At 34.2% G+C, this 26,842-nt stretch overlaps 1 long non-coding RNA gene across 1 annotated transcript in view; it reads right to left on the reverse strand.

Moving 5' to 3' along the window:
- Positions 1 to 26,842, reverse strand: part of LOC146396788 (uncharacterized) — a 107,245-nt gene that overhangs the window by 55,845 nt on the left and 24,558 nt on the right. Inside the window, exon 2 of the long non-coding RNA XR_014827824.1 lies at positions 26,479 to 26,579. This is a non-coding gene — a long non-coding RNA (uncharacterized LOC146396788). The remainder of the gene's footprint in view (positions 1 to 26,478; positions 26,580 to 26,842) is intronic.

The raw sequence follows: 26,842 nt of genomic DNA on the forward strand, positions 1-26,842 counted from the left end.
TTATGACCCATGGCAACTATAAAAAAAATTGTGCTGTTCTAAGCCCCTAAGTTTGGGGTAATATGTTGCAATCATCTTCTCCTTCCTTGAGGTACCAAAGGGCCTATTAAAGTGTGCTTAGAAGTTTCTCCATAAATATCTGTTCAGTGAATAAATAAGTGACCAACTCTGGCTTTTTAACCGACTTTTTAGATATTTTATAATAAAATCTAAAGTCCTTCTAGCTATGTCCTTCTATGATTCATAAGCCAAAAAAAAAAAAAAAAAAAAAAAGATCCATTAAAGTCATTACTTCTATCCAAGGTGAAAAAGAAATAAGAAATGAAAACAAAATACTGAGATTGATTCGATAAATCACTTGAGAATTTTTCTTTTTTGCCTTATTGTATAGTAGTCATAGCAAGCATTTGGAAAGGAAAAATGGAGAAAGGATTATGAAATATATCTTTGGTTGATGAAGTAGGAAAGAATATCAATAAATTAAACGACAAATTTATAGCAGAATGAATCATATTTTGCTTACAGTAATATCTTGTTAAATAATATCTTGTTAAATAAAATAAAACTCCCTGTTTTCTTGATAAAAGACAAAACATGGAACTCCATCTCTTTTTAAGATCACATATTGATCTGTAAAACTTCTGAATGCTGTATCACTTTCTGGCATAAGAATTCATGTCTACTTTTTATCAGTTTAATGAGGAATCTCAGTGTGATGAGGTGTACACAAGAAAAGGCTTCATTTGTTCTAATCACTGCTCCTCTCCTGTCCTGCAGCAAACCCTCTTTCTCGTTGGGTATCAGTTCTCAATAGTACCTTGGACAGATTCTAGAATTTTCACTCATTTTAGTTGTTTGAATATTTTAATCATGGTATTTAAAGTCATTTCACGTGTCCTTACATTCTGAAAGGGGGAAAAATGCTCTCTGGGGCCTGTTTTACAAGGGCAAAAATCCCATACATGAGCGCTACATTTGTGACCTAATCACCTTCCAAAGTCTCCATATCCAAATATCATCACATTGGGAGATAGTCCTTAACATATGGATTTTGGGAAAGTAAATATTCGGTCTATAATAAGACTATTAATGAAACAAACTTGACGTTAAGCCACTGAACAAATAATGAAAGAATTCTCTTTTTCCCTCTCCAGGACCAGTTCCATCGATTTGGGCAGAATTTTGCCCAAATGTTTATTTTTGTTTAATTTTTAATTTTATTTTTTATTACTACTATACTATTAAATACTATAGTATTTAGTATACAGGAGAATATTCTCATCTTCATCATTCTTTGGAGAACTAATAATAATTCCTGGATAATAGAGGTGTTTTTAAAAACTGAATTTAAATATAATCCACAGCCCTCATACCTAATATAAGATAACCAAGACTTAGTTTAAAATCTACTTGGTGAGTTTTTCTTTGTTATCCATGGGGCACATACTATGACCTCTTTATTACACATGGTTATTCTCAGTCATAAACCGTGCTCACAAGGACTGGTAGATGATTGTTTTGTCAAAAATCTCTAGGGTAATTGGGTAGCTCTTTTGTTGAATGTTTTCCTTTAATCGGGATTACTGTATTAAATGCCAATGTAGACTTCCTGCAAACTCACTACTACTTATTTGTAATTCCCTGATAATGTAAGAAGAGCTTACCACCTGCATATATTTGAATTTATCTGAACTTTCCCCCCAAGCTACACAGAAAAACATACTTCCTATTACTCCATCTTGTGGAGGTGGAGATGATATTATCTTTGACATACCTTGCTAGGAAAAAACAGTGCAGGGACATGAGAATGAGCCATATGATTCTTTGAAATTGCAGGCACAGAGAAAAGATAAAAAGGCTTTCAAAAATAATATGTTTGATATCTACCAGCAGCCCAGGGACATGACAGCACCCTCTCTAACAAACCTATTAAATTGCTATTGGCTAAAGTAGCACATTTTTTTTAAAAAAGTCTTTTATATTTGTTTGGGTTTTGTTTGGACTACATGTCAACTTTTTACAACTTTCATTTTCTCAGGAGTGTTTTAAAGAATTGATTACTGAGAGGAGTTAATTTAATAATGGATACACTGCTCCAGTCAGTCTTGTCATCTGTTATGCTGCCAGCAAAGCAGCACATTATTTCAAGTCCAGGAAATAAAAAGGACAGGTAAAGTATGATTAAATTGGCTGACATGAAATTTGGCTAAAACCTGGGATCATATACCTTTACTTTTTGTATATTAAGGCCCAGGGGGCTTGTAATATAATAAACTTATTGCCTACAATGTAAATGGCATGAAAAGATTTAACTGAGAAATTATTGAATCATTCATTCATGTTGAATTTTATTTTATTTTTTATTTTTATGGCCACACCTACAGCATATGTAAGCTCCTGGGCTAGGGGCCAAATTGAAGTTGCAGCTGCAGACCTATGCCACAGCCATGGATCAGAGCCATATCTGTGACCTATGCCACAGCTTGTGGCAACACTGGATCCTTAACTCACTGAGTGAGGTCAGGGATTGAACTGCATCCTCATAGAGACAATGTTGGGTCCTTAACCTGATGAGCCACAACAAGAACTCTCGAATTTTATTTTTAACTTGATCAAATCTATGTCCCACACAGCAGTGATAATTAACTTAAGAATTATGTTAGGAAAATATATGGTAAATGCAAATTGATGGACTCAGCTAAAACTTCTACCTAAAACATCTAGAAGCACTAAGTAAATAATAACCAAATAAATAAGGATGGGAAATCCTCTGATGGCAGAGATGAGGAGAAAAATAGAAAACCACAACAATCGGAGGTGAATGGACATGACTATAGAGGCCTGAAGAAGAGGTGGAGGCTGTCTGATCCATCATCAGGAAAGAAGACAAGGCTTGAAAGTTAGCAGGAATTGTACCTCTGGCCCACAAATGTATTCATGTGAGACATTTTGAGAGCTGCCCCCTCTATAGCACAAAACTGTCTCTTAGTCCAGGAAGTTAACAAGCTGCCTGGGTGTTTAATATATATATATATAAGTATCCTATGAAAAACAGAATCTTGTGTTTTACATAGATTGAGTAAATTGAGGCTATTCAGGATTCTCTTAACTCTAAGTGAGAACTTTGGTACACCTGGTAGAAGCAAACACAAAACTAGCTGAAGGACTTCTCAAAAAACCAGGCTTTGGGGCATTACCATAGAAGAAAAAAGCCCTGCTGTATTTGACAGAATAACAAAATTGTAGGGAATATAAGAAAAATATACCTTATATGAATGTGGCAAGTGGAAACCACAGACAAAAGGATTCAACGCTAAAATTCAACATGGATGAAACACACACACAGCTATATGATAATTATATTTTATAAGTTTAAAGGTATAAGAAAAGGAATGAAAAATCCAAGAAAGAAAAAAATACATATAATGGGCAAAAAAATAACATGATTTGGGATAGAACTAGAAGTTCCATAACCAAAAATGAATACAGCAATTGATATTAAAATATCAGTGAATGTGTTAGATAACATGTATACATGAATGAAGACAGAATTGTTAAATGTTAGGATAGATTTTAGGAAATTACTTAGAGTTTAATAAGAAGAGATAAAGATACATACACTATGTAGAGATAAAGATGGAGAGAAAAGGATGAGACCATTTAACATATGTAGGTCTAGCAATAGTTTGAGAAAGAGCAAATAAAGACAATGGAGACTAAGTAATACACGATAACTTTTAAATAATAAGTGATGTGTTAATAATTTTTAAAAAACTAAAATGTATGGCTACATAGATGAAATATTAGAGAAAATAGAGATAAATCCACCTCTAGACAGAGTGCTGAAAAACTGCAGAAAGCAAGAGCAAAGAGAATGCACCTGGAGAGAAAAGACACACTCCCTACAAGGGAATAATCAGATCGAAACTAGAGTTCACAATACAACTGTACAAGATAGAGGTTAGCAGAAAACAATTAATAACCAAGAGGATAAACAGAGGATGAAACTAGAATAATATGAAAATGGTAGTTGGGTAATCAGAGATGAGGCATTCTGAGATTTTTACTATTATTTGGAGAAAGCTGGGGATCATGATACAATATTTAGTAAAGTCAAATGTACATATTAAACATTTAAGTAAACTATTTAAAGAATTAAAAAGTGTAAAAATTTTATTCCAGTACACAAAAATACTTAAATGAACAGAAGGCAGAAAAGAGGAATAAATAAAAGTGATAGTAAGTAAAAATAGATATTAATTAAATATATAAAATATTTAAGTATTAAATAGAAAAGTATAAAGTTTAGCCATATACAAGTGAATGTAAGATTAAATTCTCAAGGAGTAGCACATCTAGAATGAAATCTGCTACTCAGTAAAAGTAATAAAATCTGGCAAAAAAAATTACAATTGACCCTTGAACAATGCAGGGATTAATCTGTGTATAACTTATAGTTGGCCTCTTGTATCTGTAGTTCCACACATTCAAACAACCTGTAATATTATAATATTTACTGTTGAATAATATCTGTGTATAAGCAGATCCCTGCAGTTCAAACTCATGTTGTTCAAGGGTCAACTGTATCAAATTCAACTTTTTCGGAGGAAATTAACCAAAAACATCCAATAATCAGAAGAACATTTATTCAAGAAACTTTCTGAATCTCAGTAAGGATAGGGAGTTTTTTTGGCATTTTATCTTATTCTATTCCAAGTTTCTTTGCCCTAACTCTATAGTACTTCTAAAAACTCTCAGCCCTGCAGTCAAGGGAGGAGCCAAACTGGGTATGGAGCTCACCAAAAAAATGCTCATCTTGAGAAAACTGTCATCATTTGATCTGTCTGACATAAACTCCATTTGCAAGGCTTGTTCTTATTTCAGTAAGAAAAGCCCTTCTCCTAGGGAGTTAAACAACAACAATAGCAACCCCCACACACATACACACTAAAAAGAGAAATAAGTTTTTAACATTGCAGCTGCCTGAGGCAGTAATATCAACTAAAGCAAAAAAAAGGCAAAAAAACAAGAAGAGTGCTTGAGAAATTAAGTGTTCATAGGGTCTTTGAAAATCTCCACCATTTTGCTGAGGATTTAGAAGATCACGGACATGTAAGTACTGTGTGTATGCTCAGGGAAGCCTTAAGAAGGCCCTTATCTCTTACGTCAGGCTGACCATGACTCTATTCAGAAGTAGGAAGAGAAGTCTAAGGCATAGTTGTAAATTGTTGGAGCACTGAATCTATGATCCACAACACACAGAATCCCTCTCCAAAGAATGAGAGATTTATTGGATCAAAATGTTTGGGGAAGTTTCTCTGTAATCATCAGTCTGCTCTAAGCTAACCAAGTAAAGATTTAAGTGTCACATGATGAAAAAATACAAGCTGTATAGACTTCATCAGCAAAGTCACTAAACAAAAAAACAGGAATAAAAACAATAACAAACTGCAGCAAAAACAAAAGGGGAAATCTGATATCAAGATCTGCACACTCTATCATTTAAAAAAATCCAATTTTTACCAGATAATGTATGTGAGATACAAAGAAAAACTGTGGACATACACAGTCAAAAAAGCAGTTAATAGAGCTGTTCCTGGGAAGCATAGAAGTTGGACATACTAAACCAAGATTTTATTTTAACTGGAAATATCTTAAAAATAAAAGGAAACTGTATCTTAAGAATAAAAGATAAATATGAGTGTCTTCAAATAGAGAATATTGACAAAGAAATATGAATTATTTTTAAGAAGAGCCAAGTGGAAATTTTGGATTTTAAAACTAAAATAATTGAAATGAAAAATTTAACAGAGAAGACCAAAAACATATTTGAAGTAAGAGAAGAAAAAAATTAGTGAAAATGATGATAAGACCAATGATATCCAGACTGAGGAGCAAAACAAAACAAAATAAGTAGGGAGAAAAATTATGGAAACTTAGAGACCTGTGGTCACCATTAAGCATACCAAACATACATGATGAGAGTCCAGAAGGAAAAGAGAAAAAAGAAAAGGGAGAATATCTGAAGAAGTAAGGGCTGAAATTTGACGATTTTTATGACCAAAATTAACCAAAAAATTCAACAAACTTCAAGTAGATAAACAAAGAAACCTTCACCTTGACACATCATAGTAAAATGGTTGAATGACTAAGAAAAAAATCTTGAAAACAGCAATGGCAAGGCACCTTATCTTGTACATGTCTTTAGTATGGTTACCAGATGACTCCTTACCAGAAGTCATTAAGAGGCAGTTAATAGGATGATATATTCAAAGGACTGAAAAAAAAGACTGATGACAAGAATTCTATATCTAGGAATTTTTTTTTCAAATATAAGGAAAATTAAGATATTTTCAGATTAAAAACAAAACTGAGATAATCTGTTGCCAGGTGATTAGTCCAACAAGAATTACTAAAGTAAGCTTTTCAGTTTGAAAAAAAAAACACAAAACAAGAACAAAAAAAACTGGGCAGTAACTCAAATCTTTACAAAGAAATAAAGAACACTGGTAAAGACAAATACATGGGTAAATATAAAATGCAATATCAATGGAGTTCCTGATGTGGCACAATGGAAACGAATCCAACTAGGAACCAAGAGGTTGTGGGTTTGATCCCTGGCCTTGCTTAGTGGGTTAAGGATCCAGTGTTGCCATGTACTGTGGTGTAGGTCTCAGACATGGCTCAGATCTGGCATTGCTGTGGCTGTGGCATAGGTCGGCAGCTATAGCTTGAATTGTGTGGTGTAGGCTGGCAGCCGTAGCTTGGACTGGACCCCTAGCCTGGTACCCTCCACATGCTGTGGGTGCGGCCCTAAAAAGCAAAAAATAAAAAGCTATATTAATGTATTTTTTTGTGTGTAACATTTCTTTTACCTGATTTAAGGCCAGTAGGCTTATAAAGTATAAATAGGTAATGTAAATGAAAATAATAGCACAAAGGAGGTGGGGGAATCAGGGGTATATTGGGGGACATCTTTTTATATTATTGTAATTAAGCTGGAATTAATACGAAATAGACTATAAATTAAGGTGTAATTATAATCATCAACTAATTACTAAAAACAAAAAGTCAGTAAAAGAAACACAGTACACTAGAAAATATTTAGTTAACAAAATAAGTCAGTAATAGAAGAAAAGAAACAATAAATATGACACACACATATATAGTAACAAACAGCAAAATGTCAGATATAAATCCTATCTTATCACTAATTGAATTAAAAGTAAATGAATCAAGCTTTCCAATTAAAAAGCAGAGACTAGAATAATGGATAAAAGATATATATGATGTCTGTAAGAGACATACTTTAAAAAATTTATTGGAGTATATCTGACTTACAATGTTATGTTAGTTTTAGGTGTACAACAAAGTGAATCAGTTATACACATACAAATACATATACAGATTATTTTCCCATATAGGTTATTACAGAATGTTGAGTAGATTTCCCTGTGCAATACAGTAGGTCCTTGGTTATCCTTTTATATATAGTAGTATGTATATGTTAAATCCCAAACTCCTAATTTATCCCTCTCCCTACATTGTGCCTTTCGTAATCATAACTTTGATTTTGAAATCTGTGAGTTTATTTCTGCTTTGTAAATAAGTTATTTTGTATTTTTTAAATTGGATTCCACATATAAGTGATATCAAATGATTTTTTCTTTCTGTCTCATTTCACTTAGCATTATAATTTCTAGTCCATCCATGTTGCTGCAAATGGCATTATTTCATTCTTTTTAATGGCTGAGTAATATCACATTACCTTATCTTTAAAGAAATAAATAGATTGAAAGTAAAATGAAAGAAAAAAATATGCTATTAAATCTGTAACCAAAGGAGAGCTGGAATATCTCAAAATAAATGTAATAAAATAAAATGCTTATGGTCCAAAAATAAATGGAAAGACATTCTATATTCATGGATAGGGATAACTTACTATCATTATTATCTTACTCCCCTAATTGGTCTGCAGGTTCAAAAGAATCCTTATCAAAAAATGCAAGGGATTCAGAGCACCTATAATAATTTTGAAAAGGAAGAATGATGTTGGAAGATTCAAAAATCCTTATAACAAAACTAACTAAAATGCTACAGGAATCAGTAGTTAAGACAGTGAACAACAGAAAATAGAAATATAGATTAGGAGTTCCCGTCGTGGCGTAGTGGTTAACGAATCCGACTAGGAACCATGAGGTTGCGGGTTCGGTCCCTGCCCTTGCTCAGTGGGTTAACGATCCGGCGTTGCCATGAGCTGTGGTGTAGGTTGCAGACGTGGCTTGGATCCCGCGTTGCTGTGGCTCTGGCCTAGGCTGTAGGCCAGTGGCTGCAGCTCTGATTCAACCCCTAGCCTGGGAACCTCCATATGCCGTGGGAGCGGCCCAAGAAATAGCAAAAAATAAATAAATAAATAAAAGTCCAGACCTTTAAAAAAAAAAAAAAGAAATATAGATTAATAAAGTAGCATTGAAATTAACACATAATTGTGGTCAATTGATTTTATTTTAATTTTTAATTTTTGGCCACACCCATAACATGTGGAAGTTCTCAGGCCAGAAATCCAACCCACACCACAGCAGTGACCCAAGCTGCTCCAGCAATAATTTCCATTCCTTAATCTGCTGTACCACAAGGAAACTTCTATGGTCAATTGAGTTTTGATAAAAGTTCCAAGACTATTTAATGGGAAAAATATTTCAACAAATGATACTGAGAAAAAACTCAATATCCATATGAAAATAATGAAGTTGAACTCCTTTCTCACGAATAAACATTAATTCAAAATAGATAAAAAACTAAACGTGAAAGATAAAACCATAAAACTTTAAGAGAAAACATAGGAGTACATCAAATGTTGAACTCTTAAAATACGTTCTCTCCTCACAACAGAATTAAATTAGAAATCAATAACAATAACATATCTGAAAAGTCTCAAATATTGGAAAATTAACATAATTTTTGAAACCCATGGGTAAAGAATAAAATCTCAGGTGATTATAAAATTTTAATATGAATGGTAATGAAAATAAAATATATCAAAATTTGTGCAGTAAATCAATATCAGTGTTTTATAAGAGATTTATAGCTTTATATACATTGTCAATGAAAAAAATGTTGCTTGGCATATCAGTAAACAAAGAATTTTACAGCCATCCCAAGGCAGGCCCTGAGGAAACTCAGGGTAGAAACAGGATGCCTACCATCAAGCCATCAGCCATTGCATCACCCCCTAACAGTGCACCCCAAGAAGACTCAGGATGAGAAAGCTCAAGACACTGGCCCAGAGAGCTGAGGTGCACATCAAAGGAATGATTTCAATAAGCCCAGATTCTTGCATCTTGTCACACAAAGAAAAGCACTAAATTCTTTAACTTGAGATATCTGGTTTTCTTTAACAGTAATTTTGATGTTTTGACTACTTGGTATTTTTGCAAGGTTTTCTGTATATCTTAGCTTCTCTCTTACCTTTTCAGAGCCCTCCCAAGGAGGGATCTAAAGGTCCTGTCTCCCAGGCTTGAAAACCATAGGAAATCCACTGAATAAGCATATGTTTCAACATTTAGGTTTTTTTTTTTTTTTTTCAGGCAACAGTTTATATTAAAATGAAGAAAAGTTTCTATCAATGTAGTTTGAAAAACTTCTACCACATGATTGATATTTTTCAAATATCAATATCAAGTTACATAGAGTAGATAGAGGAAGTAATAAAAAGAAGAAAACAGTGGAATTGAAAGCAGATAAATAATAGACAATTAACAAAGTCAAGAGTTAATTTTTTTGAAAATTTAATAAAGTTGATTACCTATTGTGAAGCTAAACCAAAAAAGGCCAAAACAGAGATTATTAACAGTAATGACTAGAGAATCAACATATATGAACCTCTCTTCCTGAGCTCTTTTGTATCAACAGCCCTCCCCTCTCATCTGACATTCATTGCATGCTGCTAACTGTGATTTTTGTGCTCTGCTATGGAGATTTTAGCAAGGACTTTGTAAGTTTCAGCTACTAGAGCTTGATGACTTCAGTAGATGAAAATAATTATGACTCCTTTTTCTTGGGTTTTGTGTCATCTAGGAAGCCTGACAAGTTGTGCTTGATTTGTTGACTCACTGACAGGATGAGGCAAGTGAAAGGAAAGGGAAAACTCATTTCCTGCTTAATCACAGAATAAATAAGGTAAGAAGTGCAGAGTAGATTGAGGGACAAGGTAAGGCAATAGAAGTCTTACAGCTCACAAATATTTACAATTTTATTTTGATATTCTGTGTTTATGTGTGTTCACTTTCATACTAATAATCTAAATGAGCCAGTGGTAAATAAATTCAGAACAGCTATGATATCTCTATAATAAAAACAAAAGAAAACAAAACCCCAAACTCCTGGCACTTTACATATTGATCCAGTATCTTCCCCCTTTTAAAACAAGCTTTAAAAAATGATTTGGCTTTTAACAAAGCTAAGAGTTGCCTCTTTGAAAAAAAATCAAAATTAACAATCCTTTAAATAGACTAACCAAGGGAAAAAAGAGAGTGAACCCTAGTTAACAATACTATAAATGAAAGAGAAGACATTACAACCGATACCATAGCAATAAAAAGGGTCATAAGAACTACTATGAACAATGATATGCCAACAAATCTGACAACCTTGAGGAAACGGAAAGATTCTTAGAAATGTACAATCTACCAAGACTGAATCAGGAACAAATAGAAAATCTGAACAGATCAATTACAGTAAGGAATTGAATCAGTAGTATATATATATGATCTCTCAAAGAAAAAAAATTTCAGGACCAGATGGCTTCACTAGAAAATTTTAACAAAAATTCATGTCAATTCTTCTCAAAATTATTCAAAAACTTAAAGAAGAGGGATTACTCCTAAACTCATTTTATGATGCCAGTGCTACTCTGATATTAAAGCCATAAATGACACTAAAAGAATAGAAAACTACAGGCCAATATTCCTGATGAATATAGATGCAAAAATTCTCAGTAAATTACTAGCAAACTGAATTTAGCAGCACATTAAAAGGATCATTCGTCATGTTCAAGTGGGATTTATCACTGTGATGCAATGATTGTTCACATAAGCAAATCAATAAATGTTAAAAGAATGAAAGAAAAAATCATATGGTCATCTTAATATATGCAGAAAAAGCATTTTACAAAACTCAACATCCATTAAGTGAAAAACTTCTAACAAATTAGCAAGAGAAGGAATATATCTCAGCATAATAAAAGCCATGTATGGGAGCCCATGGCTAACATTACACTCAATGGTGAAAGGTTAATAGCTTTTTCTCTAAGATAGGAGTAAAATAAGTTGCCCACTCAACACTCCTATTCAACACAGTCCTGGAAGTCTTAGAGCAACTGGAAAGATAGGGAAACAAAAGGTAATAGAATTGGAAAGGAAGAAGTAGTATTGTCACATTGGGGCAGATGACATGATTTTATTTATTATTTATTTTATTTTTTATTAAAGTATAGTTGATTTATAATGTTTCTTCAATTTCTGTTGTACATGTATGTACATTCTTTTTTAATTTTTTATACTATCTTCCATCATGTTCCAACCTAAGAGATCAGATATAGTTCCCTGTGCTATAGAGTAAGACCCCATTGCTTATTCATTCCAAATGAAAGAGTTTGCATCTACCAACCCCAAACTCCCTGTCCATCCAACTCCCACCTTCCTCCCTGCTGGCAACCACAAGTCTGCTCTCCATGGCTGTGATCTGTTTTGTAGATAGGATCATTTGTGCCATATTTTAGATTCAATATATAAGGTATATCATATATTATTTGTCTCTCTCTTTCTGACCTAACTTTGCTTAGTATGAGAATTTCTAGTTGCTTCCATGTTGCTACAAATGGCATTATTTTGTCATTTTTTATGGCTGAGTAGTATTCCATTGTATATTTATACCATACCCCTCAATCCGTTCATCTGTTTACAGACATTATTTTATATAAAGAAAATTCTTAAAGACTCCACCAAAAACTTAGATCTAATCAATGAATTCAGTAAAGTTGTAGGACATAAAATTAACATACAAAAATTGGTAGAGTTTTTTTTTTTTATTTTGTATTTTTAGGGCCATACCCATGGCATATGGATGCTCCTGGGCTAGGGGTCGAATAAGAGCTATAGCCGCCAGCTTACACCACAGCCACAGCAATGCCAGATCGAGCCAGCATCTGTGATCAACACCACAGTTCATGGCAATGCAGCATCCTTAACCCACTGAGCAGGTCTAGAGATTGAATCTGCGTCCTCATGGATGCTAGTCAGATTTGTTTCCACTGAGCCACAATGGGAATTCTGTAAAAACAAGTAGAATTTTTATACACTAACAATGAATTATCTGAAAAGTAAATAATCTCATCTGTAAACTCATCATAAAAAATAAAATACTTAGGAATAAATTTAACCAAGACGTGAAAGATCTCTATACTGAAAACTATAAGATTGATGAAGGAAATTGAAGATACAAATAAGTGGAAAGATTTTCCATTTTCATTGATTGGAAGAACTGATATTAAAATATCCATACTACTCAAAGCCATTTATAGATTCAATGCAATCCCTATCAAGATTCCAATGGCATTTTTTTTTTTACAGAAGTAGAAAAAACAATTTTGAAATTTACACAGAACCACAAAAAGCAATCCTAAAGAAGAACAACAAAGCAAGAGGTATCACAGTTCCTGATTTCAAGCTGTATTACAAAGATACAGTAATCAAAATAGTACATCACTGACATAAAAATAGACACACAAACCAGTGGAACAGAATCTACAGCCCAGAAATATATCTGTGCATATATATGTACCTATATGCAGGGAAATTTATATGTGCATACATGCACAGAATCTAGAGGCCCAAAAATATATCTGTTCAACTAATATTTGAAAAGGGACTAAGAATACTCAATGTGGAAAAGATTGTTCAATAAATGGTGCAGAAAAATTTGGATAATCACACATAAAAGAATAAAACTAGACTCCTAACTTAACACTGCTCCCCCAAATTAGCTTGAAATGGACTAAAGACTTAAATGTAGATCTGAAAACCATAAAACTGTGAAAAGAAAACGTAGCAAAAAAGCTTCTTAACATGGGTTTTGGCAACTATTTTTCGGATGTGACACATAAAAAGCACAGGCAACATAATAAAAAGTAAATGAGCATGAGTACATCAAACTAAAAAGTTTCTGCATAGCAAAGTAAATAGTAATAGGTAACACACTAGATTGCAAATTCTTATTTCTGATAGGTGGTTAGAATCCATACTACATAAAAAACTCATAAACTCAATAGCAAACTACCTGATTATTTCATATATAATATTTTTTGCTCATTTTTTATGAGCAGAGGAGCTAAACAGACATTTTCCCAAGACTTCCAAATGGCCAACAAATACATGAAACAGTGCTCAAAACCACTAATCACCAAGAAAATGCAAATCAAATCCACAGTGAGATATTATTCCTGCCTGTTAGCAAAACTATCAGCAAAAAGACAAGAAATAACAAATGATGAGGATTTGGAAAAAAGTTGGATTGTAGATCAGTACTGCCACTATGGAAAACAGTGTGGATTTTAATCAAGGAATTAAAAAATGAAACTACCATACTGTCCAATAATTCCACTTCTGGGAATATAATAGAAGGAAACAAAAACACTGTTAACAGTCACACCTGTACCTCATGTTTTTTGAAGCATTTACAATAACCAACACAAGGCAACAACCTAAGTGTTCACTGAAGAATGAATGCGTAAGGAAGCTGTAGCATGTGCATACAATGGGATGTTTTTAGCCAAAAAAGAAGGAAATTCTGCCATTTGCAACAACATGGATGGACTTCGAAGGCTCTATGATAAGTGAAATAAGGAAATACGTCAGAGAAAGAGAAATACTGTATGATCACCACTTATGTGTGGAATCTAAAAACAATGAAAACAAAACCAAAACAAGCTCATAGAAATGAGATGAACTTTGCTGTAAACAGTGATGGAAGTTGGGGAGAAGGGTAATTGAGTGAAGGTGGTCAAAGTTACAAACTTCCAGTTTTACAAACTTAGTTAAATAATTACTGAGAACATAACTTGCAGCACAGTGACTATAGTTGACACTGCTATCTGGCATATTTGAAAGTTGTGAAGAAGCAGATTTTAAGAATTGCCAGAAGAAAGAAATTTTTTTTTCTCTTTTCTGTATATTCATGAAATGATGTATGTAATTAAACCTATTGTGGTAATCATTTCAAAATATATTAATGTTAAGTCATTATGCTGGACATCTTAACCTTATGCAGTGTTGTACATCAATTATATTTCAATAAAACCAGGAAAAACAAGAACTAGGCTGTGCTTATGCTTCCTTTCATACCAATCTTTCTTAAGTTACCTTTAATTCATCTTATTGAAAATCTCATTGATTTCCTTTATATCATTTCATTGAGATCCCTATCACTTTCATCTTAATTACAGATCTCTAAACATAATATGCATCTTCTAACTTGGTCTCTCAGTAGCATGCAAAAGCACATTTTCTTTCTTGAGACATTTTATTTCAGGATAATTACTTCTCTGGGTTTCTTTTAATTCACTGGTTGTCCCTTTTCACCCTCCATTGTTGATTCTGCCTCATCTTCTTGGCTCTATTATAGTGCCCCACTGATCAGGCATTAGAATTTTCTTATTTATACTAACTCTGTACTCTTGCTCAGCCCCATTACTTTACTATCATCCATTTTCTAGTATGCCCAAATTTTGTACCTTCCAGATCTGTCTCTTGAGTTTAAACTCATACATCCTACTATGTACTAGACATCTCTAGTTTGATTTCAAATGGGATTTCAGTTATTTCCATTAAAATAAACCCAACATCATGCTTCTTCTCAGTCAATCCTCAAAACTCTTCTGGAGCAAAAACTACTTGAATTTCTGTCAGTGTAAATTTTTTTCTTTGCTTTTTTTAGGGCTGCACCTGTGGCATGTGGAAATTCCAGGCTAGAGGTCAAATCAGAGCTACAGCTACCCCCCTACACCACAGCCACAGCAACACAGGGTACAAGCTGTGTCTGCAAACTACACCACAGCTCAAGGCAACGCTGGACCCCTAGCTCAATGAACAAGGCCAGGGATCAAACCTGCATCCTCATAGATACTAATCAGGTTTGTAACCTGCTGAACCACAACAGAAACTCCAGCACAGCTAAATTTTGCTTTTTATAGAATTTGATTTAAATGGAATAATGCAGATATATTTTTATTTCTGCATTGCTTTAGTCGACATAAAATATTTAAGATTCCTCCACGCTCTGTGTACATAAACGGTTTGTTCTTACTGCTGAAGAGAGTATCTTACTTAGCTGATTATCCATTCTTCTGTGGTCAGGTATTTCCTGCTATGAACTTTTTTGTATTTTTTTTTTTTTTTTGTCCTCTCATGCTTTCATATCCCTTGTGTTTATACTAGAAGAGGAACTTCTGGAACATGATGTATATTAAACTTTAAATGAAACTGCCTATTAGTTTTCCAAAGTAGTTGCACTTTAGAAAGATGTTGAGAACTCCTGCAACTTCATCTCGTTAATAACAATGGGTATTGTCTAGCTTTTTTACCGTTTTCATTTTAGTGGATGTGAAGCAGCAAGTCATTGTGTAACAAATTTGAGCCTCACTGAGTCTAATGATATGGAGCATTTTTTGTGTACTTATTAGCCATCCAGGTATCTTCTTTTAGGAAATGTCTGTTTGTGTTCTTTCAGTTTTATTTGGATTGTCTGCTCTATATAATTGAGTTTTAGGCATTCTTTTGTGTAATTTAGATACAAGCCTTTTGTTAGAGTTACATTTTATATTTTCTCCTAGTCTGTGGCTTTTCCTTTCCTTTTCTTAACTGGTGGGTTTTTTTTTTTTTATGAACTGTATTTCATTTTTTATTTCTTTCTTTTGTAGTTGGAACTTTTTGTTAGTATAAGAAATATTTGTCTATCCCATCGTCAAGAAAATATTTTCCTTTTATGTAGCTTTTAGTAGCTTTACAGTTTAATTTTCTTTGTTCGGGTTCATGATCCTTTTGGAATTAACTTTTTGAATAGTGTGAATTTGTGTCAGTGTTCATTGTTTCACTTGTTTCAACACCATTTATTGCAAAGACTTCTTATGAGACCAACAGGGTGCCTAGTATGCTAAGGCACCTATTTCAAAGACTTTGTTTCTCCAATGAATTGCATTGGTTCCTATGATTCTGTTTTTTTATTGATCTATTTGCTATCTTTCTTGTCAATACTATGTTGTTAGTAAGCATTGGAAAGTAAGTCTATCTTATGATACGGTTCATTATCTTGAAACCAAGTAGTGAAAGTACTCAAGAAGCTATTTTTTGTTTTTTAGATTGTTATGGCTATGCCAGATTATTTTCCTTCCTTCCTTCCTTCCTTCTTTCCTTCCTTCCTTCCTTTTTTTCTAATGGTCACATTTGTGGGATAGGGAAGTTCTCAGGCTAGGGGTCAAATCAGAGCTACAGCAGCCGGCCTACACCACAGCCACAGCAACATCAGATCTAAGCTGTGTCTGTGACCTACACCACAGCTCACAGCAATGCCGGATCCTTAACCCACTGAGCAAGGCCAGGGATTGAACCTACATCCTCATGGTTCCTCGTTGGATTCGTTTCCACTGTGCCAAAAGAGAACCCCTCTTTTCTTTTTACTCCTCATATAAATAGGTTAGACATCTGATGTTTTTCTATAGCACTGCTTGTCTATTCATTGTTTTATTTTTGTCACTGCTCTTCAATTTGGATAATTTCTATTAATCTGTATATGGATAATTAACCCTTTCTTTTGCTGTGTCTGAATTGTATCCAAAATTATTACAAAGGATAGATAAAGGGGAATTGATTTATACCACTTTAGGTTTCTTACTTTAAATAATAATAATAATAATTATTATTATTTTTAGGGTCACACATGCAGCATATGAAAGTTCCCAGGCTAGAGGTTGAATCAGAGCTGCAGCTGCCAGCCTACGCCACGGCCACAGCAATGCAGGATCCAAGCTCTGTCTGTGACTTACACCACAGCTCACAGCAATGCTGGATACTCAACCCCCTGAGCAAGGTCAGGATTTGAAGAAGTATCCTTTTGGATACCAGTCAGGTTCATTACTGTTGAGCCACAATGGGAACTCCTAAATGAATTTTACATTTAATATGTAATATATTTGTTTTAGATTTTATTCTTTCTCATACTATATTCCTTTTCATACCATAATTTTCCATTTCTTCTCTCCATCTATTTTTTTAGTTTTCTGTTTTTGTTTTTTGCAATTCTTAACATAGTTATCAACAGCCTTTTAAACCTTTCCTGCTCATTACAGTATCTGGGTCATCTGTGACTCTGCTTCTATTGGCTATCTTTTCTCTTAATTATGATAACAGTCCCTGCTTCTTTGCTTCTTTTTTTAAAAAAAGATTTAAGATGGGCACTTACATTAAATAAAGTAGAGATTTAACTCTAATATATTTTGTTGTTGCTGCCTTGTATCACTGTTTTTCCTAGGAACTTCAAATAGGATTCCTCTCTCAGCAGACAACTGGTAAAAGGGAATGATCTTTCAGGTTTCATGAAGAGGTTGAACTTGTGTGGTTTGTTACCATAAACTGACTGTACTCAGCTGTGGTTTCAAATTGGATTAAGGCTATTTTTACTCTTTAGATAATCTCTTTTTTCTTGTCAGAGTTTGAGCTGGAAGTGGCTTAGATTGCAATTTAAGGCAGTTTTGGTTCATTTTTGGATTCTTCTCTACCTGATCCCTGAAATATTAAGCCCTATATAGCTGCACAAGCTGCTGAAGATTTTCTGCTTTTCATTCTTACCTCCTTTGCCTTTGTTCAGCAATATTCTGCACAGGGAAGTGAGAGGACTGTCAAGCTAAGATACTTATTTATTTATTTTATTTATTTATTTTTTTTTACCCAGTGTTAATTTTTTTTTATTTTATTTTCCCACTGTACAGCAAGGGGGTCAGGTTATCCTTACATGTATACATTGCAATTACAGTTTTTTCCCCCACCCTTTCTTCTGTTGCAACATGAGTATCTAGACATAGTTCTCAATGCTATTCAGCAGGATCTCCTTGTAAATCTATTCTAAGTTGTGTCTGATAAGCCCAAGCTCCCAATCCCTCCACTCCCTCCCCCTCCCATCAGGCAACCACAAGTCTCTTCTCCAAGTCCATAATTTTCTCTTCTGAGGAGATGTTCATTTGTGCTGGATATTAGATTCCAGTTATAAGTGATATCATATGGTATTTGTCTTTGTCTTTCTGGCTCATTTCACTCAGTATGAGAGTCTCTAGTTCCATCCATGTTGCTGCAAATGGCATGATGTCTTCCTTTTTTATGGCTGAGTAGTATTCCATTGTGTATATATATATATACCACCTCTTCCGAATCCAATCATCTGTCGATGGACATTTGGGTTGTTTCCATGTCCTGGCTATTGTGAATAGTGCTGCAATGAACATGCGGGTGCATGTGTCTCTTTTAAGTAGACTTTTGTCCGGATAGATGCCCAAGAGTGGGATTGCAGGGTCATATGGAAGTTCTATGTATAGATTTCTAAGGTATCTCCAAACTGTTCTCCATAGTGGCTGTACCAGTTTACATTCCCACCAGCAGTGCAGGAGGGTTCCCTTTTCTCCACAGCCCCTCTAGCACTTGTTATTTGTGGATTTATTAATGATGGCCATTCTGACTGGTGTGAGGTGGTATCTCATGGTAGTTTTGATTTGCATTTCTCTTATAATCAGCGATGTTGAGCATTTTTTCATGTGTTTGTTGGCCATCTGTATATCTTCTTTGGAGAAATGTCTATTCAGGTCATTTGCCCATTTTTCCATTGATTGATTGGTTTTTTTGCTGTTGAGTTGTATAAATTGTTTATATATTCTAGAGATTAAGCCCTTGTCAGTTGCATCATTTGAAACTGTTTTCTCCCATTCTGTAAGTTGTCTTTTTGTTTTCTTTTGGGTTTCCTTTGCTGTGCAAAAGCTTTTCAGTTTGATGAGGTCCCATGGGTTTATTTTTGCTCTAATTTCTATTGCTTTGGGAGACTGACCTGAGAAAATATTCATGATGTTGATGTCAGAGAGTGTTTTGCCTATGTTTTCTTCTAGGAGTTTGATGGTGTCCTGTCATATATTTAAGTCTTTCAGCCATTTGGAGTTTATTTTTGTGCATGGTATGAGGGTGTGTTCTAGTTTCATTGCTTTGCATGCAGCTGTCCAGGTTTCCCAGCAATGCTTGCTGAATAGACTTTCCTTTTCCCATTTTATGTTCTTGCCTCCCTTGTCAAAGATTAATTGACCATAGGTGTCCAGGTTTATTTCCGGATTCTCTATTCTGTTCCATTGGTCTGTCTGTCTGTTTACGTACCAATACCACACTGTTTTGATGACTGTGGCTTTGTAGTATTTCTTGAAGTCTGGGAGAGTTATGCCTCCTGCTTGGTTTTTGTTTCTCAGGATTGCTTTGGCGATTCTGGGTCTTTTGTTGTTCCATATAAATGTTTGGATTGTTTGTTCTAGTTCTGTGAAAAATGTCATGGGTCATTTGATAGGGATTGCATTGAATCTGTAGATTGCTTTGGGTAGTATGGCCATTTTTACAATATTGACTTTTCCAATCCAGGAACATGGAATATCTTTCCATTTCTTTACATCTTCTTTGATTTCTTTGATTAAAGTTTTATAGTTCTCGGCATATAGGTCCTTTACCTCTTTGGTCAGGTGTATTCCGAGGTATTTGATTTTGTGAGGTGCAATTTTAAAAGGTATCGTATTTTTGTATTCCTTTTCTAATGTTTCATTGCTGGTATACAGAAATGCGACTGACTTCTGAATGTTAATCTTATATCCTGCCACTTTGCTGAATTAATTAATCAGTTCAAGGAGTTTTGGGGTTGAGTCCTTAGGGTTTTCTGTGTATAGTATCATGTCATCTGCATACAGTGACAGTTTGATCTCTTCTCTTCCTATATGGATGCCTTTTATTTCTTTTGTTTGTCTAATTGCTGTGGCTAAGACTTCCAAAACTATGTTGAAGAGCAGTGGTGAGAGTGGGCATCCCTGTCTTGTTCCAGATTTGAGTGAGAAGGCTTTCAGTTTTTTCCCCATTGAGTATTATATTTGCTGTGGGTTTATCATAAATGGCTTTGATTATATTCAGGAATGTTCCCTCTATACCCATTTTGGCGAGGGTCTTGATCTCAAGCTAAGATATTTAAATATTTTGTTACTGATGTTCTATCTTCCACTCGTATCTGACTGATTTTACAATGTCTCTAAAGGGTTTTCTCTCAATGATAGCCTACTTTCCCATTTACCTCTTCCCACATTATGCTCTTGACCCCAGGTGTAGAAGTGGCACTTTGATAAACTACGAAAGACTCATCTCTCTCTCTGGAATTTAGTTCATTAAGACATTTTTAGTGTCCACTGCTCTTCAACAGCCTCATAAAAATTACACAGTTTAGCATAATACCTACTTTTGCTTGCTGCTACCATAGGAGTAAGTTCTTTTGTGTACATCTGCATCCTAATTGGAAGTGGAAATCCAATTAACCTTTTCCTAAAAACATGAATACCTAACTCTTAGTAATACCTTCATTGGATAGCTTGTAATATTTTCTGCACTATTAAGGTTGTATTTACATAGATTTTTGCTCCATTTATTTCCCATCTTGAAAGTATCCAGATTTGTTTAAAATACTATTAACCACATTACCGATTGCATAAAAGTAATAGGTTTCTTTCAAGAGTATGTATATGATGTTGTGAGACAAGGGTTTGAGTCCAATACTGTCATATACTAATGACCTGATTTTGTCCTCAACTGAAAATGACGATGCTCATAATAGTTTCTTTCTTTAGTAGTTATGAAAATTAAATAAGTCAGTGCATGTAAAATTATTGCATGCTTGGTGCAAAGTAGGCACCGCTAAGAAGTCTTATTATTGTTCTACATTATTGTAAATGTCTTTTATTTTCTCACACCTGTCACTCTCTTGCCTTCTATTTTTTCACTGTCAAATTACCTAATGAGAATTTAAATGTGTTCTAGTGGATGGTCTGCTGTTAAAAACAAGGAACTTCTTGCATTGTCAAAGAACAACCAACTCAACAATGTCTGGCTCAATTTGACAGACATGCAATTGAAAAGCAACAGAGAAAATGGTTGCAATGTTTAAAAAATGTTTTTAACATAGTTACTTTATTTAATTATCTGTCAAACTTTGGCTAAATGAATCATAGGATGAGTTAATAAATGAATTAATCAACTCTTCAGAGAATATAATCAACAATTAATAATTTCAGGTGATTATTTTAGAAATGAATTCACGTAAATTTCTACACTTTGCCAAGGCAAACACTTTGGAATGGTACTATCATATATAAATGGGAAGAAAACACAATATACAATGACTTTATATTTGTAGCGGCCATATGTGTGTGAAGCAAAGTGATGAGGAGTAACACTCATAATGCTTTGTTCTGAGCTGCTAAATATGTTGCCTAAGGTAAGTTAGTTATAAAATTTATTTTGAATATTTGTTGAATAACTACATTGTGCCTTCATAAGAAGTTAACAGACTATGAGGAACTAATATAAAAGAAAATATTTTAATTCATTACTATTTGAATATTGACAAGATATCCTGTCAATGTTTCATATTGCCAAATAATATAAATAAATAAATAAGTAAACAAACAAACCAGGACAGCTATTCTTTGCCTTTATCTTAAGGCCCAAATAAGAGGTTAGCCGGTGAAATATCCTCCATGCTAGTTCCCTTGAAAACCATGATGCCCATGGACATCTTTTTCTTTAGGTCTGCAGCTATGTTTGCCTAACCTAATTTCCAGTGCATCAGGCTTCTGTATTATGACCATTGGCTTACTGTCCAAATGTAAGAACCCATGCAGGCAGAAGTAATCTTCAGGCCACCTTATCATAACTGCAGCAGGAGAGGAAAGGAACAAAAACTACAAGAAGGAAGAACACTGAGACCTCCATTGATATGGCTCCTAAAACTTCACCCACTAGCATAGCAACTGGAAATCTTTCAGAACTTCAATTTTCCCTTGATCGACTGACAGCATTTCTCCCTGATGGAATGAAATGAGCTCCCCCAAGAGGTTGGTAGGTGACCTACAACCCAACATCTTAATTTTTTCCTATGTTTAATATTTTTAAAAGCATAATTTTTAGAAATTAATGCTTTAGAATTTATCCTCACCATTATTTATTTACTGATGCTAGATCTGCATTATGATGCTACACAAAATTTATCCACATGAAAGTCCATTAATTATTTAAACTTCTATTTTTTTAGATTAAAGATAATTTACCCTATTCAATTCTCCAAACTCGTCAACAAACTTGATTGCCTTAAATAAACACAAGATTGTTTCTGAAATTTAGTTTCCACCACACAGTGTGAAAATATTGCGTGCTATAATCACTTATCAAATCATTTTGTTGTTAAAAAAGTGTAATTTATATTTAAATATTAAATAGATAACTGCAAAATATTTAAATACATATCTAACATATACATATATATAATACCTATCTAACACCAACTTAGAATTTATGAACTATGTGTTCAAAAAGTTTAAGATAGGGCAAACTGGTAAATAAAAAAATAAATAGTTGACATCAAATAACTGTAAATGGAACTACTCTATATTTAATGAGAATTTGTTGGGTAATCGTCATTAAATTTTCTTTTTAATCTATAGGCTTCTATTTTCTTTAAAATCACTAAGAAAACAGTTGCTTGCATTACCTGCTTAAAAATGAAAAAACACACTTATAAAAGACCAGCTTTTTCTGCTGCTGGTGATTGAAAGAATTCATGTACTTTAACTTGTGTTAAGGGTAGTCTTTAGCAACAAACCAAGTGGACAAGCCACTGCTTATGCTGGTCAGTATAACAATTGTTCAAACCATGTTTTCTAAAGTGCTGTCTTGATATACTCACTAGTAGAACACTCAGTTTTGCCTATGTTACTAAGAACTTTGCAGTTAGCTCTCATAGCTAATAGGAGATCACAGTGCTCTCTGATTTTGGGGAAACAAGAGTAGGCGTTAAAGTTAATAATGCATGCAGGAGTTCCCGTCGTGGCGCAGTGGTTAACGAATCCGATTAGGAACCATGAGGTTGCGGGTTCGGTCCCTGCCCTTGCTCAGTGGGTTAACGATCAGGCGTTGCCGTGAGCTGTGGTGTAGGTTGCAGACGCGGCTCGGATCCCGCGTTGTTGTGGCTCTGGCGTAGGCCGGTGGCTACATCTCCGATTTGACCCCTAGCCTGGGAACCTCCATATGCCGTGGAAGCGGCCCAAGAGATAGCAACAACAACAACAACAACAACAACAGAAGACAAAAGACAAAAAAAAAAAAAAAAAAAAAAAAAAAATGCATGCAGAAAAGTGGCCCTCTGTTAAGTAAGGCTGAGAGAATCTGAAATTCAGATTTCCAAATGCACCGAGGATAAAACTGAGTGTCACTTCAAGGGTACAATCTCTGCTAATATAGATTAGAGCCTTTCCAAAAGACTAAAAGCTTTTAAGGAAATTATAAATATTTCTTTTCACCACTGCTGAGCCTGGGCACAAAATCTTAGTCATATCCTCTTAGCAGACTCTGAAATAAGGTTTATTTAATATCCGCCACAGTAGTAATTACTGTTAGAAATTCTAAGCCTTGAAACAAAAAATAACAGCATATATTTCTTAATTTTCTGTTGATTAAGAAAAATAAACCATTTTTTTTTTCTTTTCTTCAAATTTGGCTCTGCCACTTATTAGCTGTGTGATCATGGGCATGATTTTTACACTTGTTGAGGCTAAATTATATCATTAGTAAAAGTGTTTGAAGGTCACTTAAGTGGAATAATTTAGAAAATGACTAACTGCCCAGCAAAAAGTGTCAAGCAAATAGTAAGTACTATTTGAATTTGTTATTTGTTATTGTTCTTTGTTTGCGGGTATATTTGCTAACTACCCAGTCTTGATCAAAATAGAATATTAGTCATCTCAGCTCCACAAGAAGAGGTTATGCATCCAAGGTTATTTGGATGAACCTGGGACAAAAGTGGGCTCATGGATAGTTCTTTATTTTTTCTTTTTTTTCTTTTTTGTCTTTTGTCTCTTTAGGGCCGCACCCACAGCACATGGGATTTCCCAGGCTAGGTGTCGAATCAGAGCTGTAGCTGCCAGCCTATACCACAGCACATGGCAATTCTGTATCCTTAACTCACAGAATGAGGCCAGGGATCGAACCTGCATCCTCATGGATACCAGTCGGATTCATTAACCACTGAACCACAACGGGAACTCCATTTAGATAGTTGTTATACAATCTACCATCTCACGCTTCTGACTTGTATTCTAGTTATCTTTTAATGACTGGAGTCCTGGAATGAGCTATAGACCAGAACTCTTTATACTTTTAATGTGCATACAGATCACATGACCCAAATTTCTGCATTTCTAAAAACTGTGGATACCAATGCTGTTGACTCATGGTCACACTTTGAATAGCAAGACTCTGGCTTAGAACTGCCCAGATGATGGAAATGTCCTACATCTGTGCTATCTTGTATGTTGGCCACTGAGGACCCGAATGTAGCAAGTGCTACTGAGGAACTGCATCTTTGATTTTACTTATTTTTAAAACATTTAAATTCATTCATAGCTAGTGGCTAATGTACTGGACAGTGCAGCTATAGATCACATGGCTGACTGTCCGATGTTCGTTTTCAATATTTCCTTTGTATTACCAGGCTCTGGGCGGGTTCTGCTCTGAAACAAAAGATAGTGGTTAACATCCTTATGAAGGATTGTCATGGCCCAGAGATTCCTGGTCTTTTATTTTGTCTAAAGGGTTAGACCTCTTAGAATATAACGAAAATTGGTATTAGGTCACTTAACAGGCTGCCAACTCTTGAAGTCATCTGAGTGTTCTAGGCAACCATACTATCTGTCTTTCCAAGTTCCTGCTCAGGGTTGCCTGAGGGTCAATATTCTCTGAGGCTGAGTTGATCTGATATTCAGCAGTATAGAGTATTTCTTGTTTTTCTTTGCTTGACAATTCACTGCTTTGCTCATTTTGCATCAACTTACACTTGTGCTTCTCTTTCCTTCATTTACCTAATGATTCACAACTTTTACAGTGAGGTGTTTAATGTTGCTATTGGACACATGTTTAAAAGAGGAAGAGAAGGAAGATGGAATTGGTTGCACTAAGATTACATTATCTGAAAGAATGGAATTATGTATTAAACTTGTATCTTTTCCTCATGATTACCAAAGCAAAGGGGTTTAGCCTCTATTCAAAGACTCCATTTATCCTTTCAAATAAGGTGTCCTATTAGTTTATATGTCCTCATTTTTTACTTGCTTCTTTACTCTTGATTTCCAAAGTGCACAACACTGAAGATGGAAAATTCTAAGAAAAATCTTAAGGTTGATAGATACATATACTAGCATTTAATATAGCTAAATTAAAAAATATTTATATACTTTAGTATATACTATACACACACACACTAAAGGAGCACTACTGGAATAACATAGTTTATTTTGTAAATGTTTAACTTAAAGCAGTTATTAAAATGAAACTTTGACTAGGACAAACTCTGTTAAGAGTTTTTCTCATGTTACCCAGTTTGGCTCTCCTGAGCCAAATGGTCTGTTCCTGAATAATACTTCAATTGTAAAAGATACTTCTGATACTGGTGTTGAAGTTATTTGGTATTTAAATGATTTTATTTTTCTTTTGAATCAAATAAATTATTAGGATATTTATTTTTCTAATTCTTATTTTACTTTTGAAATGGGAAATACCTGTTACATGGATTGTCTTTTACATGTGGATCAGAAAATTTAAATCAATTTTAGCTGTGATAATTAGTAGTATCACATTTTGACCCCATTTTTTACATTTTTTTCCAGGACACTCCTGGAAATTGTTCTTGTTAAGGAATGAAATGCACTTGAACAAATATTTAGGCCAAAGCCAAGGAAAAATGGATTTTGCTTAGGGTGGAAAAAAAAAACAATTAAAGGAAGTGCTTGAAAATGAAGGAGACCAGGACATTTTAAAAGGACAAGTCTATAAAGATGCTGGTCCAAGATGCATGAAAGGTAAAATGCTATAGTAGTTTGGGTGGGGGAAGATATTTTATTTAGCTATTTTAATTTTAAGAATAAAACACTGCAATCAGAAACCAAAAGTAATCCTATGTATTGTAGAGGTGGAAGCCATAGTTCTCTTCATAAAAGCTCACCTAATTTTTTACAGATGAGGAAACTGTGGTGGGATATCACACTGAATTTAATACTAAGCTCTTTACTGAAGTGCAAAGCCAGGGGAAGTTCTCACCACTCACCACAGGCATTGTTGAGAAGAAACCAGTTTGTCTCATCATAAGGCTCACTTCAACACTTAAGACCTGGAATCATTTCCTCTTGCTTTCCACGCTGTGTTCTCCTGTTGGTATGAAACACAGATGTTCATGCTTGCTGATCTGGGTAATATTTCATGAGTTCATTCTTCCCACTTCAATCTCACCCTACTTTTTCTTTCCATATTCATACTTTTCAGATTACAATTAATATAAATATTAATTTCTTCATCATATACTTATCCATTTTTTAAAATTAAGAAATATTTATAACATATTTAAAAGTATAGAGAATAATATTCATAAACAACCATGTAGCTACCCAGTTTTAAAAATCAAACTAAAACAG

Source organism: Sus scrofa, chromosome 14 (assembly GCF_054392235.1).
Source record: "Sus scrofa isolate SSC_HxYL_T2T_F1_AM1 chromosome 14, Sscrofa_HxYL_maternal_Yorkshire_Landrace_v2.0, whole genome shotgun sequence".
NCBI classification, from domain to species: domain Eukaryota; kingdom Metazoa; phylum Chordata; class Mammalia; order Artiodactyla; family Suidae; genus Sus; species Sus scrofa.